Source organism: Bos indicus, chromosome 1, assembly GCF_029378745.1.
Source record: "Bos indicus isolate NIAB-ARS_2022 breed Sahiwal x Tharparkar chromosome 1, NIAB-ARS_B.indTharparkar_mat_pri_1.0, whole genome shotgun sequence".
Classification (NCBI taxonomy): Eukaryota; Metazoa; Chordata; class Mammalia; order Artiodactyla; family Bovidae; genus Bos; species Bos indicus.
The window spans coordinates 96,134,893-96,150,904 of record NC_091760.1 but is presented as its reverse complement, the minus strand read 5'-3'; the positions used below and the strand labels follow the sequence as shown (position 1 = coordinate 96,150,904).

Here is a 16,012-nt window from a genome sequence, read left to right as displayed (position 1 = left end):
ATGCCATGCCGACTGTCATGTCATTGCCCCGTGAGAACAGAAAGAAAGTCTGACACATAAAGCAGAAAGTTCAAAATGTTATTTACTAACCTGGTGCCCCCGTGAAAGTAGTCGCTTCATATTGCTTTAAAGAAAGAATCCTTACTATGAAACCAATCTCCAGAACAGCTGACAGCTGAGAGGGGAAAAGAAACTGACCACCCGGAGAGTCCACAAACACAGGAAAGCAAGCCCCGTTTTTGGCTGACTCCCCAAAGGCAACTTAAGTCATAGCCAAGCCCACAAAGCACTTTAGCCTATAAGCTTTAGTAATGAACTTGAAACCACTCCCATATGTTAAATAGACACTGGGCTGCTGTGAGAAATAAAATCCATGTACAGAATGAGCTAAGACTTCAGGCTTCATTTTTGTACTTGCTGCCCAAGAAAACTGTAACACACCAACTTAAACAAAGAGCATTCTCACTCCTTTCTCTCCCTACAGATGCTGTCTTAAAGTGACTCATTCATTTTAAACAAGAGGAATACAGTCTGCCCTCCACTAGGGCCATGAAATGAGTTTTATATTGTTGCCCAAGTTGGTGGTGGTGGTGATGGAACATATAGCACTATAACTTCATGTTGCCTAAGAGGGACCATATTAAGTTATTGTTTCTGAGAATCAAAGTTACATACTATTACTATTCCTACATTTTTGAAATATATTGTTGTTGTTGTTTAGTCACCAAGTCAAGTCCGACTCTTTTTTGCAACCCCATGGATTGTAGCCCGCCGGGCTCCTCTGTCCATGGGATTCTCCAGGCAAGAATACTGAAGTGGGTTGTGATTTCATACTCCAGAGGATCTTCCTGACCCAGGGACTGAAACTGCACCTCCTGCATTGGCAGGCAGATTCTTTACTACTGCCACCAGGGAAGTCTCTTAAAATACATTAAATAAGCAAAAAACCTCATTAATCACTGAAGTCTAAAAGTTAAAGTTCAGGGGGAAAGCTTATCAAAGAACTATCTAACTTCTGAGTCTGACATGGTGTCTATAAATCTGAAAATTACTTGTAATTCAATTCTACCACCTACAGTTAGGTTATTTTATAAAACTAAAAAGTTTTTTTGGTAGTTTTGTAATTGTTTAAACTAGAGCTTAATATGACTCTCTATGGTTTTAAAATAAGAAATTTATTTTTCATTCTAAAAAAGATAATTGATAGTTTCCTTAAGCCATTTATTTTAAAAAATAATGTTCCCACATACTGCTTCTTAAGAAAGAATTAAAAATCCATGCTCTGCTTTTTAACATAAAGTGCTTGTGGTATACACAATTTTTCCCAAGTTTTCAACACCAAGAGCAGTTTTAATTCTTGTTTCCATGATTTCTACCTTATTTTTAGCAGACCTGTTTAACATAATGGTCAAGATTACCAAATTCAGTGTTTCTTCTGAGCCATAAAGATGGGACCAAATAGTCCAAGGAAAATTTGCAATACTAACCACGTACTTTAATAACACTTGATTCTTTTGTTGCCAAGTAGATTTACATGTATTTACGGTAAAATCCAAGTTACTCAAAACCCGTGAAACGTAAGTCATTAGCATATTAGCTCAACAAAATCAGGCATGAAAAGCCCTGTAACTGCCTCGGATCTAATACTCGCCCTCCGCCCTCCCCCATCCACTCCCAGGGTCAGAGCTCAACAGTTTCTCCAAGAGTCAGTTCAGAACGAGGGGGAGCAAGGCAGCCACTTCAATGAGAAAACCAGCCTCAAGACTTTGGCCCCTGCGTTATAAAGGAGCCAGTGCCCCACCTGGTGGCAAAACCAAGAAAAGGCTGAAATAATTAAACCTCAGGGGAAATAACTTGCCGTTGGAAGAAAAAGAAGGGGAAGAAAAGGATGAGTTATAAGAGCACATTAACGTCACATACAATATGTGGTAGGAATCACGAAAAGTTTCTTTCCCACAGACCAGAATATTTATAGAGGGTATGAAAATATTCATGCAAAAGAAAAAGTATAATTACATTCAAAACCTGTGGATCTGGTTTGCAAGCATATATAATGATTTGCATTCCCCGAGAAATATTCTCATAAATAACATTGATCTCTCCTTTACCCAAAGGGCTGCAAGAAAAATTCCTGTGAGACCAGCATAATCTCTGAAATGTAAAAACCCTGGATACATCCCAACTCAGCGAGCTAACTGCTGGTGGGACTGTGTCTCCATCATTCTGTTAAGATGCTATATCCCCAGGATTCTTCCTATCTTTCTTTCAAACAGTATTTCCTTTTGTCTAATATAAATTATTTCTGTTAAAATCGATGTTCTGATATCCTCAGCGGAGATGAAGAACAGTTAAACACTGGGTTTTGAATTACATGACAGTCTTTAATAAAACTCCAGCAAAAATAAAAGTATAATAGGATGTGACTTTTAAATAAGCCCAGGCCATGCTACTGGAACTAAGACTAATATTACAAAACTTACTGAAACTAAAACTAATAGCTAATATTTAAGCTCTCACAATACGCTAGGCATGGTTCTAAAGTGCTTCAAGAGATTAATTCATTTAAATCACCCCAATCTATTATTTTGCCAGTTTCACAGATGAGAAAGCTGAGGCCTCTAAAGAGTAAGTACCTTGCCAAGATCAAAGAGCGAGTGGTGGAACTGGGATTAGAACTCAGGTCATCTGGCTCTAAAGTCAGTGCTGCTAATCACGTAAGATGATAATGCTGTCCTCCTCGGTGCGTACCACTGTGAAACTGCCAGGCTCTGGTCAAATGAAAGGGAGCAGGAGACGGTTGGACAAGGACTTTGTGTGGGCAGTCCTTGTGATAATGCTGGCTGGGAAAGGCATCCCAGCCAAGCAGCCACAGAACTGAGACCTGGAGGCCATAAGGCAGCTGAGGGATCCCCAAGCAGAGGGCACTCACTCAGCCTGCCAAGACAAAGGGGGAAGTGGGAAGCAGGCCACCAAAGGGACCACAGGCAGCCTGGTGAGGCTGGGAGACCAACAGAAGAAAACTCTGTGAGAGAGGCAGGAGTCCTCTGATGTCACATCATGGAGATAAAGAGGCATCACCAAGAGATTGTAAACCATAATGTGACCAGAGGTGTGTGTTGGAAAGAGAAGTAAGGAGGAACTAGACCCTGCAAGGTAAGCGGAAATTTAGAAGACATTCCAGGTAAAGGAAATGACACATCAGTGCTTTAAAATGTACAAGTCTACACTTCCACAGATATCATCAAGGAGACTGGGGCAGTAATCCGGGCAGCAGCAGTGCTCACTTACTTGCTCAAGCTGGGTTCGGGGCCTGAGCCCTGTGGAGGTTGTTAATGCCACCAACAGAACTGGGCACACAGAAGGAAGAGTAGGCTGGCAGAAGAAGGAGGGGTGGGATGGACAAGACAAGGAGGTGGTTTTTGGAGGCTATCAATAAAGGGTGGATATTATGTTCTTACTTTTTTGGTATACTGATAACTGTATATCAGTCTAATTGGTTTCTTTCGTAACCCTATGCAGTCTGATATTTTCTCTTAAGAATCTTTGCTGCAAGAACTTTTGCCTTGCAACTAATTGGCTGCAGGACAGCTTTACTATAAAAGACAAAATAATGAAAATAAATTAAAATAGGGACATTAAAAAGGATATAATGAAACATGAAAAACTAATAACAAAAACTTAAAACTACTTCAAACATTGTGAAAGCAATGATACTTCCTTTCTCAAAGTCAATCATTAATGATTCAGGGTCTAATGTTGGACATACAGCTCCATGGTATTAAAAAAAAAAAAATCTGCTGTAAGACTCTTCAGATTTCCCTGTAAGTAGAATGAACAGACAAGAGATGCTGCGCTCTCTCTCTCTCTCTCTCTATATATATATATATAACATATACAAACATATATATAAAGCAGTGCATATCTGGACTACATTAAATATTACATGACAGTCCTCATTTCACCAAATCACCTAAGCCAGATTCTGTGCCAAATACCAAAATTCTGTCTACATCATGTTCTGTACTATCAAATAACAAAAAATGTCACCATTTTCATAAAACTTACCAAGAATCATGTAACCATTTATTCTGGGGATATTGGAGGAGTTTGAGTCTCCCTTTGCCTTCAACTTCTAATACTGAGTGATAAATCTGGTAAAGGTGACATTACAAGAGGAGATGTATCTAAATGAGCTAAAGAATCGATATGTAATATTCTCAAACAGTGTCATGTATTACTAGCCTCCACTTTTATATTTGCCATCGGTTGGTAAACTTTTGGTTCTGACGAGAGAGAGATGGCTGTGCCCATGAAAGGATTAGCAAACTGTTATCATTTTCTGAGCGCCGAAGAATTGATGCTTTTGAACTGTGGTGTTGGAGAAGACTCTTGAGAGTCCCTTGGACTGCAAGGAGATCCAACCATCCATTCTGAAGGAGATGAGCCCTGGGATTTCTTTGGAAGGAATGATGCTAAAGCTGAAACTCCAGTACTTTGGCCACCTCAAGTGAAGAGTTGATTCATTGGAAAAGACCCTGATGCTGGGAGGGATTGGGGGCAAGAGGAGAAGGGGACAACAGAGGATGACATGGCTGGATGGCATCACTGACTCAATGGACGTGAGTCTGAGTGAACTCCGGGAGTTGGTGATGGACAGGAAGGCCTGGTGTGCTGCGATTCATGGGGTCTCAAAGAGTCGGACACGACTGCGCGACTGATCTGATCTGATTGTTTTCTAGCACAGTATTCAGCCTGGCTTTACACTCTCTTATTTCACACTTCAGTAAGTTTTCTTATCACTGTATTTTCTATCAAGTTGCTATAACACAGTTGAAACCAATTGTCAACCACTTTCTGTTTTATGGCAAAACTGCCTTACGGCCAATTAATTGTGCAGTAAAACTGCTTTATGGCAAACATGTTTACTGCAGAAAGGCCTAGAACCTCTAATTTTATTCACTTAAAAGTATGCATTTAATTTAATGCATTAAACATTATTTTGTAAAGGGATTCATTAGCTTCACTAGAATGCCAAAGGGGTCCTTGCAAACTCTCAAAAAAGCAAAGAACAGGAGGAGCCAAGATGGGGGAGGAGTAGGACGGGGAGAACACTTTCTCCCCCACAAATTCATTAAAAGAGCATTTAAACGTCGAGTAAATTCCACAAAACAACTTCTGAATGCCGGCAGAGGACATCAGGCACCCAGAAAAGCAACCCAACTCTTCGAAAGGAGAGAAGCAGCGCAGACGCCTGCATCCGCCATTAGCAAACCGGGGCTGGGCAGGGAGGCGCGGCGTGGGCTGCATCACTGAGAGTAAGAATCTGGCCTGAATACCCTGAGCGCTATCTGAGCGAAATAATTTGGGCTAGCAAACCAGACTGTGGGATACCTACCACGCGAAAAGCCAGCCCTAACCTAAGACCGCCAGGCCCGTGCACGGAACAAAGGACTGAACAGAGATAGCCGGCTGCAGACCTTCCCCCTCCGGTGACAGGCAGCCAGAGCCGGAAGGGGGCAATCGCAGCCCCAGAGAGACATTATCTATAAAATTGTAAGCAGGCTTCTTTGCTAACTAAAACTTCTTGGGGGTCTGGACGGTCAACATCTGCCTGAGAAGGTGCGCCGGTTTTACATCCAGATAACCGAGTGGCGGGGAGGCGATAAGTCGCAGCATTGGCGCTCGCCTGGGAAGAGCAAATTGGCGCTCGGACCTGGGAAGAGCACAAAACGCAGGCCCAACTGAGTCTGCGCCTCTGAGGACTACCCGAGTGCCTGAACCTGAGCGGCTTGGACCTGGGAGGTGCATGCAGCCCAGGGCCAGCCTCGGATTGTTCCCGGCGGAACAACCTAGAGTCCGAGCAGTGTGGACAGGGAGGCTACACGCGCCGTGAGCAGGGGCAGACCCAGGGTGGCTGAGGCATTGCGAGCCCACGCCAGTGTTATATGTTTGCAGCATCCCTCCCTCCCTCCCCACAGCGCAACTGAACAAGTAAGCCTAAAAAAAAAAAAAAAAAAAAAAGCGTCCTCCACCGTGCCCTTTGAGTCAGGGCGGAAACCGGATACTGAAGAGACTAGCAAACAGAAGAAGATATAACAGAGGGAAACGCCTTGGAAGCTACAGGCAATAGATCAAAACCCTGTGGTTACTACGGACTACATAGGAAGGGGCCTATAGATCTTGAGAAATATAAATCTGACCAAGGAACTAGCCAAAAATGAACTGAACCCACAACACCCAAAAAAAAAAAAAAAAAAACAAAAAAGTCCTAGATATAGTTTTATTATTTTTACGATCATTCTTTCTTTTTTTTTTTTTAATTAAAAAAAAAAATTTTTAAGTCCTCTATTGTTCCTTTAATTTTCACTTTTATAACCTATTACTTTGCAAAAAAAAAAAAAAAAAAGACCCTATTTTTTTTCTTCTTCAGCAAACTTCATATATATATATTTTATAATTTTTTGACCTTGTTTTTTTTGTTTGTTTGTTTTTGTTTTTTTCTTCTTTTCTTTAACATTGTATTTTTGAAATTCCAAACTCTACTCTAGATTTTTAATTTTCACTTTTTGGTATATGTTATCAATTTTGTACCTATAGTTTTTTTTTTTTATATATAATTTCTGTGACTTTTTTTTTTTCTTCTTCTCTGTTTCTTTCTCTTCTTCTTTTATATAACATTGTATATCTGAAATTCCAAACTTTACTCTAGATTTTTAATTTATGCTTTTTGGTATTTGATATCAATTTTGTACCTGTATTTTCTTTATAATTTTTGTGACATTGTTCATATTTGTTTGTTTGTTTTCTCTCTTTATTTTTCTTCTTCTTTTTTTTTTTTTTAACATTATATTTTTGAAATTCCAAACTCTTCTCTAGATTTTTAATTTTTGCTTTCTGGTATTAGTTATCAATTTTGTACCTGTACTTTCTTTACAATTTTCGCGACCTTGTTTGTTTTTGTTTGTTCGTTTTTTCTCTCTTTCTTTTCCTTCTTCTTTTCTTTAACATCGTATTTTTGAAATTCCAAACTCTACTCTAGATTTTTAATTTTCGCTTTCTGGTATTAGTTATCAATTTTGTACCTGTACTTTATAATTTTCGCGACCTTGTTTGTTTTCGTTTGTTCGTTCTTTCTCTCTTTCTTTTCCTTCTTCTTTTCTTTAACATCGTATTTTTGAAATTCCAAACTCTACTCTAGATTTTTAATTTTTGCTTTTATGTATTTGTTACCAATTTTGTACCTTTAAGGACCCAATCTTCAGGACCCATTTTTCACTAGGGAGTGAGATTACTGGCTTGACTGCTCTCTCTCCCTTTGGACCCTCCTTTTTCTCCACCAGGTCGCCTGTGTCTCCTCCCTAACCCCTCTCTACTCTACTCAACTCTGTGAATTTCTGTGTGTTCCAGACGGTGGAGAACACTTAGGGAACTGATTACTGGCTGGATCTGTCTCCCTCCTTTTCATTCCCCCCTTTTATCCTTCTGGCCACCTCTGTTACTTTCCTCCTTCTTCTCTTCTCTGTATAACCCCGTGAACATCTCTGAGTGGTCCAGTTGTGGAGTGCACATAAGGAAGTGACTACTGGCTAGCCCATTCTCTCCACTATTGATTCACCTCATCTCATTTGGGTCACCTCTAACTCCCTCCTCCCTCTTCTCTTCTCCATGTAACCCTGTGAACCTCTCTGAGTGACCCCCACTGTAGAGAAACTTATCATCTTTAATGTAGATGTTTTATCAATGGTGCTGTATAGAAGGAGAAGTTTTGAAACTACTGTAAAAATAAGACTGATAATCGGAAGCAGGAGACTTAAGTCCAAACCCTGACTCCAGGGAACTCCTGAATCCAAGGAACATTCATTCACAGGAGCTCATCAAATGCCTCCATACCGACACTGAAACCAAGCACCACACAAGGGCCAATAAGTTCCAGGGCAAGACATACCAAGCAAATTCTCCAGCAACAAAGGAACACAGCCCTGAGCTTCAAGATACAGGCTGCCCAAAGTCACCCCAAAACTATAGACATCTCATAACTCATTACTGGACATTTCATTGCACTCCAGAGAGAAGAAATACAGCTCCACCCACCAGAACACCGACACAAGCTTCCCTAACCAGGAAACCTTGACAAGCCACCTGTACAAACCCACACACAGTGAGGAAACACCACAATAAAGAGAACTCCACAAACTGCCAGAATACAGAAAGGACACCCCAAACTCAGCAATTTAAACAAGATGAAGAGACAGAAGAATACTCAGCAGATAAAGGAACAGGATAAATGCCCACCAAACCAAACAAAAGAGGAAGAGATAGGGAATCTACCTGATAAAGAATTCCGAATAATGATAGTGAAATTGATCCAAAATCTTGAAACTAAAATGGAATCACAGATAAATAGCCTGGAGACAAGGATTGAGAAGATGCAAGAAAGGTTTAACAAGGACCTAGAAGAAATAAAAAAGAGTCAATATATAATGAATAATGCAATAAGTGAAATTAAAAACACTCTGGAGGCAACAAATAGTAGAATAACAGAGGCAGAAGACAGGATTAGTGAATTAGAAGATAGAATGGTAGAAATAAATGAATCAGAGAGGATAAAAGAAAAACGAATTAAAAGAAATGAGGACAATCTCAGAGACCTCCAGGACAATATTAAACGCTACAACATTCGAATCATAGGGGTTCCAGAAGAAGAAGACAAAAAGAAAGACCATGAGAAAATACTTGAGGAGATAATAGTGGAAAACTTCCCTAAAATGGGGAAGGAAATAATCACCCAAGTCCAAGAAACCCAGAGAGTACCAAACAGGATAAACCCAAGGAGAAACACCCCAAGACACATATTAATCAAATTAACAAAGATCAAACACAAAGAACAAATATTAAAAGCAGCAAGGGAAAAACAACAAATAACACACAAGGGAATTCCCATAAGGATAACAGCTGATCTTTCAATAGAAACTCTTCAAGCCAGGAGGGAATGGCAAGACATACTTAAAATGATGAAAGAAAATAACCTACAGCCCAGATTATTGTACCCAGCAAGGATCTCATTCAAGTATGAAGGAGAAATCAAAAGCTTTTCAGACAAGCAAAAGCTGAGAGAATTCTGCACCACCAAACCAGCTCTCCAACAAATACTAAAGGATATTCTCTAGACAGGAAACACAAAAACGGTGTATAAACTCGAACCCAAAACAATAAAGTAAATGGCAACGGGAACATACTTATCAGTAATTACCTTAAACGTAAATGGGTTGAATGCCCCAACCAAAAGACAAAGACTGGCTGAATGGATACAAAAACAAGACCCCTACATATGTTGTCTACAAGAGACCCACCTCAAAACAGGGGACACATACAGACTGAAAGTGAAGGGCTGGAAAAAGATTTTCCATGCAAATAGGGACCAAAAGAAAGCAGGAGTAGCAATACTCATATCAGATAAAATAGACTTTAAAACAAAGGCTGTGAAAAGAGACAAAGAAGGTCACTACATAATGATCAAAGGATCAATCCAAGAAGAAGATATAACAATTATAAATATATATGCACCCAACACGGGAGCACCACAGTACGTAAGACAAATGCTAACAAGTATGAAAGGAGAAATTAACAATAACACAATAATAGTGGGAGACTTTAATACCCCACTTACACCTATGGATAGATCAACTAAACAGAAAATTAACAAGGAAACACAAACTTTAAACGATACAATAGACCAGTTAGACCTAATTGATATCTATAGGTCATTTCATCCCAAAACAATGAATTTCACCTTTTTCTCAAGCGCACATGGAACCTTCTCCAGGATAGATCACATCCTGGGCCATAAAGCTAGCCTTGGTAAATTCAAAAAAATAGAAATCATTCCAAGCATTTTTTCTGACCACAATGCAGTAAGATTAGATCTCAATTACAGGAGAAAAACTATTAAAAATTCCAACATATGGAGGCTGAACAACACGCTGCTGAATAACCAACAAATCACAGAAGAAATCAAAAAAGAAATCAAAATTTGCATAGAAACGAATGAAAATGAAAACACAACAACCCAAAACCTGTGGGACACGGTAAAAGCAGTCCTAAGGGGAAAGTTCATAGCAATACAGGCACACCTCAAGAAACAAGAAAAAAGTCAAATAAATAACCTAACTCTACACCTAAAGCAACTAGAAAAGGAAGAAATGAAGAACCCCAGGGTTAGTAGAAGGAAAGAAATCTTAAAAATTAGAGCAGAAATAAATGCAAAAGAAACAAAAGAGACCATAGCAAAAATCAACAAAACCAAAAGCTGGTTCTTTGAAAGGATAAATAAAATTGACAAACCATTAGCCAGACTCATCAAGAAACAAAGGGAGAAAAATCAAATCAACAAAATTAGAAACGAAAATGGAGAGATCACAACAGACAACACAGAAATACAAAGGATCATAAGAGAGTACTATCAACAATTATATGCCAATAAAATGGACAACGTGGAAGAAATGGACAAATTCTTAGAAAAGTACAACTTTCCAAAACTGGACCAGGAAGAAATAGAAAATCTTAACAGACCCATCACAAGCATGGAAATTGAAACTGTAATCAAAAATCTTCCAGCAAACAAAAGCCCCGGTCCAGACGGCTTCACAGCTGAATTCTACCAAAAATTTAGAGAAGAGCTAACACCTATCCTGCTCAAACTCTTCCAGAAAATTGCAGAGGAAGGTAAACTTCCAAACTCATTCTATGAGGCCACCATCACCCTAATACCAAAACCTGACAAAGATCCCACAAAAAAAGAAAACTACAGGCCAATATCACTGATGAACATAGATGCAAAAATCCTTAACAAAATTCTAGCAATCAGAATCCAACAACACATTAAAAAGATCATACACCATGATCAAGTGGGCTTTATCCCAGGGATGCAAGGATTCTTCAATATCCGCAAATCAATCAATGTAATACACCACATTAACAAATTGAAAAATAAAAACCATATGATTATCTCAATAGATGCAGAGAAAGCCTTTGACAAAATTCAACATCCATTTATGATAAAAACTCTCCAGAAAGCAGGAATAGAAGGAACATACCTCAACATAATAAAAGCTATATATGACAAACCCACTGCAAACATTATCCTCAATGGTGAAAAATTGAAAGCATTTCCTCTAAAGTCAGGAACAAGACAAGGGTGCCCACTTTCACCATTACTATTCAACATAGTTTTGGAAGTTTTGGCCACAGCAATCAGAGCAGAAAAAGAAATAAAAGGAATCCAAATTGGAAAAGAAGAAGTAAAACTCTCACTATTTGCAGATGACATGATCCTCTACATAGAAAACCCTAAAGAGTCCACCAGAAAATTACTAGAAATAATCAATGACTACAGTAAAGTTGCAGGATATAAAATCAACACACAGAAATCCCTTGCATTCCTATACACTAATAATGAGAAAACAGAAAGAGAAATTAAGGAAACAATTCCATTCACCATTGCAACAGAAAGAATAAAATACTTAGGAATATATCTACCTAAAGAAACTAAAGACCTATATATAGAAAACTATAAAACACTGGTGAAAGAAATCAAAGAGGACACTAATAGATGGAGAAATATACCATGTTCATGGATTGGAAGAATCAATATAGTGAAAATGAGTATACTACCCAAAGCAATTTATAGATTCAACGCAATCCCTATCAAGCTACCAACAGTATTCTTCACAGAGCTAGAACAAATAATTTCACAATTTGTATGGAAATACAAAAAACCTCGAATAGCCAAAGCGATCTTGAGAAAGAAGAATGGAACTGGAGGAATCAACCTACCTGACTTCAGGCTCTACTACAAAGCCACAGTTATCAAGACAGTATGGTACTGGCACAAAGACAGAAATATTGATCAATGGAATAAAATAGAAAGCCCAGAGATAAATCCACGCACATATGGACACCTTATCTTCGACAAAGGAGGCAAGAATATACAATGGATTAAAGACAATCTCTTTAACAAGTGGTGCTGGGAAATCTGGTCAACCACTTGTAAAAGAATGAAACTGGACCACTTTCTAACACCATACACAAAAATAAACTCAAAATGGATTAAAGATCTAAACGTAAGACCAGAAACTATAAAACTCCTAGAGGAGAACATAGGCAAAACACTCTCCGACATACATCACAGCAGGATCCTCTATGACCCACCTCCCAGAATATTGGAAATAAAAACAAAAATAAACAAATGGGACCTAATTAACCTTAAAAGCTTCTGCACATCAAAGGAAACTATTAGCAAGGTGAAAAGACAGCCTTCAGAATGGGAGAAAATAATAGCAAATGAAGCAACCGACAAACAACTAATCTCAAAAATATACAAGCAACTCCTACAGCTCAACTCCAGAAAAATAAACGACCCAATCAAAAAATGGGCCAAAGAACTAAATAGACATTTCTCCAAAAAAGACATACAGATGGCTAACAAACACATGAAAAGATGCTCAACATCACTCATTATCAGAGAAATGCAAATCAAAACCACTATGAGGTACCATTTCACACCAGTCAGAATGGCTGCGATCCAAAAGTCTACAAATAATAAATGCTGGAGAGGGTGTGGAGAAAAGGGAACCCTCTTACACTGTTGGTGGGAATGCAAACTAGTACAGCCACTATGGAGAACAGTGTGGAGATTCCTTAAAAAACTGGAAATAGAACTGCCTTATGATCCAGCAACCCCACTGCTGGGCATACACACTGAGGAAACCAGAAGGGAAAGAGACACGTGTACCCCAATGTTCATCGCAGCACTGTTTATAATAGCCAAGACATGGAAGCAACCTAGATGTCCATCAGCAGATGAATGGATAAGAAAGCAGTGGTACATATACACAATGGAGTATTACTCAGCCATTAAAAAGAATACATTTGAATCAGTTCTAATGAGGTGGATGAAACTGGAGCCTATTATACAGAGTGAAGTAAGCCAGAAGGAAAAACATAAATACAGTATTCTAACGCATATATATGGAATTTAGAAAGATGGTAACAATAACCCTGTGTACGAGACAGCAAAAGAGACACTGATGTATAGAACAGTCTTATGGACTCTGTGGGAGAGGGAGAGGGTGGGAAGATTTGGGAGAATGACATTGTAACATGTAAAATATCATGTAAGAAACGAGTTGCCAGTCCAGGTTCGATGCACGATACTGGATGCTTGGGGCTAGTGCACTGGGACGACCCAGAGGGATGGTATGGGGAGGGAGGAGGGAGGAGGGTTCAGGATGGGGAACACATGTATACCTGTGGTGGATTCGTTTTGATGTTTGGCAGAACTGATACGATTATGTGGAGTTTAAAAATAAAATAAAATTAAAAAAAAAAAAAAATAAAAAAAAAAAAAATAAAAAAGCAAAGAACATCTGATGCAAAGGATGGGGGGCGGGTAACACAAGAAGACACTTAAGGAATTCAGAAAAGGGGAGACAGAGTATGAGATGACCAGGATTCAAATCCAGGATATTGATTTGTGTTCTTTCCTCCACCAACTCTACACTCTAAAATAATAAAAACAGAATCCCTTCATTTGTGTCAACAAAGTACTTTCATAGGTTACAGCTCACTGCTGCTGCTGCTGCTAAGTCACTTCAGTCGTGTCCGACTCTGTGTGACCCCATTGACGGCAGCCCACCAGGCTCCCCCGTCCCTGGGAATCTCCAGGCAAGAACACTGGAGTGGGTTGCCATTTCCTTCTCCAATGCATGAAAGTAAAAAGTGAAAGTGAAGTTGCTCAGTCATGTCCGACTCTTAGCGACCCCATGGACTGAAGCCTACCAGGCTCCTCCGCCCATGGGATTTTCCAGGCAAGAGTACTGGAGTGGGGTGCCATCGCCTTCTCCATACAGCTCACTAGCTCATCACAAAGACCCAGTAGGAAGTAGGAAAAGGCAGGTGATACCAACCTGCCTGAAACCTCAGAGAAGCCGCTGCCCAAGAAGACACCACTCCTTGGGCCAGTCCCAGGCATGGAAACTGGGATCTGCTCCCCCACCCTACAGAGCTGAAGCTGTAGTCCTGAGCGCAGAAGAAGCGATGGCAAGCCCTCATATCACATTAGCTAGAACCTGATCAGGAGAGGATGAAAGAGTGCACAAGTATATCCTGCTTCTCTTCAGGCTTTCATTTGCAGGCAGGCCTAACAATTTACTTGGATGCTTTGCTCTTAACTCTTATTTAATTTTGATTTGTGATGGGGGTGAATTACAGGACTTACAGTATTTCAACTGTTTGATTTTCCTCTGGCTGTAACCAGAACAGAAGCCTATACTTAAGCAATTAGTCTGAAAATAGATAGACAGGCTGAAACAATGTGCTCTCTGTTCTCTCCTGGCTGTGCCCACCAACGGCATTCATTATTTAATCTGGGACACGTGTTGTCAGGGCTGTGTTAACAACAATGTGTCTTATTGTCTTCATGTCCATTCCCTATTCTGCCACATCTGTCATGGCTCATATCTGTTTTGCATCTTTTTTTGTTTTATTTTGATTCTCTTATTTTTACAGGATCATTTTCTTAATTACTACAGATTGCTCTGAAATCTGTTCTAATGCTCCAAAAGGTTACATTTATTAACTTGCTGATAACAAAAAAACTTAATGGACACACATTCTTTTAGATGCAAATCTATATAAAATTATATTATTAAAGCAAATTTTATCTCATAGTTGGTTAGATAACCTATCCTTTTTAAAAAAACAATCTGATCAGTTCACAGGTCACTCTGGCCTCTTCTCATATAAGGTGTTTCCTTTCACATGATAATGAGAAGGTGGCTATACATGGCTGACCAAATATGCTTGTAGGGGAGGAAAATTTTTCCCTTCTAAGTTCTTTGGCTGGTCTAATAATTAAATTGATACAGACAGATTAACAAGAGAAAAATTAATTTTGTATATATGAGAGCTGGTAAAAATGTGGGATGCAAAGAAGTAACCAAAGAAGGTAGCTTTTATACCTTTTAGACAAAAGAAACAATACATTTGTGAAGAAATGACAAAATACAGGGGTTTGGGCTTGGCCCAGCAAATCAGTGTAGTAACAAAGTTTGTTTATACAACCCTCTTGGCCCTGAATTCCCTGTCTCTGGCAATAAGGATGCCTTCAAACCTCCTGGTACAGGGAAGATCCCTTCCACCTGGGAGATTTAGTTCCTGGTCTCAGGGAGACAAAGGAGGATCAGAGTATTCTTGTATCAGCTGTTGCTTAAATAACTTTAATTCAAAATAATCAATATGCCTAAGTAGCATATTTTAGGGTGACATATACTTCTCTTTCATGTTGTTCAGAAAAAACCCTGAGTATTTCTTTTTTTTTGAACAAATATATGAATATTTTTATTTGTTCCTTAGTCTACCTCTTTATACTCTTCTAAAAGAGAAGAAGTGCTTAACATGCTCTTTTACCACTTTCATCCACTATTGAGGAGTGAAAAAAATGAGTATTTCTTAATATGCATATTAAAATGTAAATTATTATGTTTATTGGTTGGCCTTTAATTTCTAAGTTTCTCTAGTCTTTTAAAAAATTTTATTTTAAATTGGATGATAGTTACAATATTGTGTGGGTTTCTGCCATACATAAACATGAATCAGCCATAGATACACCAATGTTCCCTCCCCCTGGAACCTCCCTCCCACCTCCCACCCTTTCCCAATGATGCAGGGAACCCAAATCCAATGCTAAGTTTTTGTATGTAGTTTTTCTACTCTTTTAAATAAGAAATCATAGTGAAAACTGTCCCTTGCCTTTGAGTCCTAGCCACTTGAGTGAGAATTCTTGTGGATAAAAAAAAAAAAGAGAGAGAGTTTAAAGTTATCTTACAGGCTCTGGTTACAGAAGGGCAGTGTCCTCCTGTGGCTCCTCTCCTTGGATACATGGACACAGGGACTTCGCAAGCCAACCCACTGTCTGGGCATCAGAGAGTAACCACCTAGGGCACTTGTACTGTGG

The 16,012-nt window shown here is 39.1% G+C and overlaps 1 protein-coding gene across 7 annotated transcripts in view; it reads right to left on the bottom strand.

Annotated features, from left to right (window-relative positions):
• The window catches only part of PLD1 (phospholipase D1), a 283,505-nt gene that overhangs the window by 212,039 nt on the left and 55,454 nt on the right, over positions 1-16,012 (bottom strand). For 2 of the 7 annotated variants that reach the window (XR_011570916.1, XM_019959584.2), the window contains exon 1: positions 91-283. The exons of 3 other annotated variants lie outside the window; for them this stretch is intronic. The gene's annotated coding sequence lies outside the window, so the exon portion shown is untranslated. Of the gene's footprint in view, positions 1-90; positions 284-16,012 lie in introns of those variants that run through there. 2 more of the 7 variants (XM_019959566.2, XM_019959578.2) reach the window with 2 other exon arrangements.